Here is a 4669-nt window from a genome sequence, read left to right as displayed (position 1 = left end):
TCATTCTTCATATGAGTACTCAGACTCTGTTTTCTACATGCTTAAGTATCACAAACTCTTATATGGGGTAGTAAAGTTATTTTCAAGATCATCTGTTTTCAAATATTTATGACCTTTTCCTGCAAAATATCTATTTCATCCAGAAAAAGTCCGATTTGTCACATACCTTCAAATTCCCTAGGACTCAGATAATATTTGATGGACTCAGATAATATTTGAAATATTGAAATTGGGCAATTCTACATGCCTTATGAAAAGAATATAACCCGTATACTTTTTAATGCATATGTCTGATTCATACTGAAGTCGATTCCAAATCCAAGGTCTGAATCTTTATTGAAATGGTTTTCAAAATGTACCTCCCAAGTGTATATTACTTTTTGATTCCTGTGATTCTACTGCCAACCCAGAAGATACAAATCAGGTAAAAATTTGATGGTCATCTGGTGGGGATTTTAAAGGGGACATTGATGCTTTGGGTAGACTCTTGCCTCTTTTGTAAAAGCTGGGGAAAACTGGGTGGGACTTCAACCCTGTGGACAGCTCTCAGACATGAGATAGAATCCAGCAGCCTGGATGGATCAGATTTGTTTTGCAGAGCACTGGACAGCAAATGTAAGCCAAAGAGCCAGCATTATTATAATCACAGGGATTACCAGTGACTATCAGAGGAATATTATTGAATAGAAGATGCAAGAAACAAATGTTAAGACATAGACAGGAAATGAGACAAAAGGTCAGGCGCTAAAGAGATTATGACACAACTGGGTCTGAAATCAGAGTGAGAGGTGGCATGCAGTGAAATGTTTATGATAGTGCTACATTGGCTGTGAATGAATGAAGCAAGTCTTCCAGAATCTTTATCTTTTTGAATGGTGGGTAGACTGGTCAGATGAAAGGAATATTAGGCTGGATATTTCCTCCCACAGCTATCCAGTAAAGAAGGCATGTAGGTAGAATTTTGCACCAAGAGAAAAATGCCAAACCCTCTTGAAATGTCCCAGACCCCTTTGAAGCCATCTTAGCACCACTGCTCTGGCAGAATATGTAATAACCTTCTGAGATCACTCAATAAATCAAGGGTAAGATATCTAAAGGAGAAGAATTTTTGTAGATGTTATTTTAGTGTTTTTCTCATATTGAACTCATAGACTCAGTGGTGTGCTAGAGCCAGGTCACACTGGCTCATGGTAATCCACTGTGTACACCTCTTCCCAACTTCTTGGTCAATGATATCACATTAGTTGCTTGATATTGACTGTGTTGGGAGTATTAGCATAAAAAATACCAAATGCCAAAAATCAAGGCTTTTTATTTTTGGACTCAGGGGGTTTTTGTTTTTCTTTTTTAATGTTTCCGTTTTTGGTGAAGCAGTTTAAAAATATTTCTTAGTAAAACACTACTGAAAGGTAAAGTCACTTCTTTATGGCCTTTTTTTGGTCTTTTAGGCCATTAATATGGTCTAAAAATGGAAGACATGTGGCTTCCAACTATATATGGTGGATGGAATACATGAATTTATCTTTCCTCCTTTTGAAATCACACACACACATACACAAATTTTCTAAAATCACACAGCAAATAGATGGTAGTAACTTCCCTAGCAAAGTAGAGATGGCAAACCCAACCATACTCAACCTACAGATTGGCCGCATTCTGCTACCTGGAGTCCTGTAGATAGTACATTTAATAAAATGCTTTCTGAGTCAAATTGAACAGATTTAATCCTAGATTCTGTTGGTCATATTAATCAGAGTGGCTGGTCAAATTCCCCACTCATGGGAAAATTCGACAGAAATCAAAATGGTGCAGAAAAGGAGGTGGATATTACTGGGAGACGATTTTCCATGGGTCTTTTCCATTTTTCCATTATCTGTGAGCAGAGGCACTTTCTGTCACTCTTCCAGACTATCTTTTGAAGGATGCTTGTAAAACAAAAAGCCTTGGAAAGTGGAGATGGTGTTTCCCACCAAAGGAAAGGGAAGTTTTGCTTACTGCCTTGTATGATAGAAAATAGGTCTATCTTCAGAGTAAAGACACGAATGGTTATTGCCCATGATAAAAGATTCAGTTTCTCTATTTCAGGACCCATTGCCTTTAATAAGCATGTGCAGGCATTACCTAAATCTTCTCTGTGCTGCTTTTGGAAACTGAGGCATGAGAAACCAGCACAATAAAATGCAGATAATTTGCCTTTTGCTATTGCCAATAATAATGTCTTTTGCTCTGAAACAAGAGCCTTACGCTTTTCACCAGCATCCATGAAACTTGGCAGACTAACTTGTTAGCTCGCAAGCAGTGTAAAATATCAAATGAGATTTTAAAAATAATTAAGAATAGTTTGCTTGTAAAAACTGTCTTAATAGACTTATTTCTGCTGGTTGTCTTCAAGTGATAAGTGATACTTACATTTATCGTAGGCTTGGGAAAATTAAAAGGGTGGACTAACCAATATATGTGCTTCATGTGTTAGTTTTCTATTATATTTTAGATACCAAAATATTAGCTTCATATAACTTCATTTTAAAAAGCCTACACCTACTTACTAAAAGTAAATTCATTCACACCTAACGATACAGAGACTACATTATCTCTCTCCTAAACCAGATATCCTCTTAGTTGGTAAAATTTGGTTTTAGAAATCCTATGAATTTAACTCTAAGTTTCGGTTAAGTTATCCTTGATTTCTGCTTCAATTTATACTTAATTTTTATTTATGTCCTCAAGATGTTGCAAACCTCAAATGCTACTAAAAATTTAAAATTAAATTACATTGGTGTATTGGTTTTTAGTTATCTCATCTACAACATTAAATTTATTTGTCCAGGTCAGTACTGCACGTCTTTTATTAAAAGTGCTAGGGAACATGAATTATGTCTATATGATATTCTTCATAGAAGTTCCTTGGGATTTTTAGAGAAATTCTCTTTTAAAATGATATCAGAATTGTATCTAAATTGGGGCAGTCATGCTGGAATATAGCTTTGGAAAGGTGCAGACAGGCAATGAAGGATCAAAATACGTAGGTATTAGAGAAGAAACAAAACATAGAAACTCAGATATCAGGCAAAGAGGAAAAGTGGTCAATAAATTCCAAAGAAGTCCATGATAGGAAGAGACAAAAGTGGCAAAGGTAGAGGTGACACTGCAGGTGAGGACCTGAGGTAGACATGCCTATACACACCAGGCTTGGATTCTTGTCTTTTATCACTTTAACATTCTGAACAACCCAATCAATGCAAATGCAGCATCCTAGTCCCTTCAGCAAATCTTTGCAAATGCTCAGTAAGTATCCATTTAAACACATCACATAGATGTTTGCATTCAGTAGAGAAATTTGAGAATTTTCATCAGGATATACAAAAATCGAGTTTGGTAGTTTGTAGTCTAATAAGTCCTCCTACTCAAAAGCAAAGGCTTTATCATGAAAAAGGCTGTTCGAGAGGGGACAAGGAGACAGAGGTTTCAGAGACAATGGGAAATAGCGCACCCACCCAAACTTATCTATGCTAGCCTTCTGGCCACACCTAATTGGACAAGACCAGATTTATGTGCTTATTCAACTTGGTGTCACACAAAAGAGGAATTGTTTATTTCAATAACCACACATTGGAATTCATGGTTTTGGTATTTTTCAGGACTTCGAGATAGGCCCCTGGGTAAGCAGAGTTCTTATTTCTGTCAATGGAGTTGACGACGTTTTAAACTGTAATTTTCCTTTTAGTTTATAATTTTTCACTCTCTGCTATTTATGCAATAAAAGTCATTGATCATATACTATATTTAAAGCATTGTGCTCAGCATGGGTGGAAAGAGATGAATAAAACAAAATCCCTACCCTAAAGGAACTTAAAATGGGCAGTTATCTTTGGAAACAGACCATCACAGAGGCAAACACATATTGCCACTCCAACAAAAATATTTAGGTTGTTAGTTGGTTCAACTTGCCACATTTATTAAGTGATTTGACCTATCAGAATAAATTTAAAAAGACATTTTATAAATATTATATAGAGACATACATGTGCACAGTATATACAAGTGTTACTATACTTTTACAAAGTTAAAAGTGAAGCAAAATTACAAGTGGCTAGGCTCATTCTTGTCATTCATTTTTATTAAATTGTAAGGCACTAGAAATATAAAAATCAGCCTGAAATTGAAAATTAACAATGATAGTAACTTGTGGTTTCTCTATAACCACTATAATCTCCATTCTCCAGTCATGCATCAACAAGGAGCTAAGTCAATGCAATTTCCTTGTGAAATTCACTACCATCATGAGGTTTGTATTTTTCTTTTTTTTTACTTTAAGTTCTGGGATACATGTGATGAAAGTTCAGGTTCGTTACATAGGTATAGATGTGCCGTGGTGGTTTGTTGCACCTATCAACCCGTCATCTAAGTTTTAAGCCCCGCATGCATTAGATATTTGTCCTAATGCTCTCCCTCACCTTTCCCCACAATCCCAGACAGGCCCCAATATGTGATGTTCCTCTCCCTGTGTCCATATATTCTCATTATTCAACTCCCACTTATGAGTGAGAACATGCGGTGTTTGGTTTGCTTTTTTTTTTTTTAAGTGAATCTAAAGAAAGCGTCAGACAGCATGGCCAGGATAAAAAAATACAATAGATATGGAAGACTCATCCTGCTACCTTCAGACAAT

This window comes from Rhinopithecus roxellana, chromosome 4 (assembly GCF_007565055.1).
Source record: "Rhinopithecus roxellana isolate Shanxi Qingling chromosome 4, ASM756505v1, whole genome shotgun sequence".
Lineage (NCBI taxonomy): Eukaryota > Metazoa > Chordata > Mammalia > Primates > Cercopithecidae > Rhinopithecus > Rhinopithecus roxellana.
Note: the sequence above shows the minus strand (reverse complement) of the source record.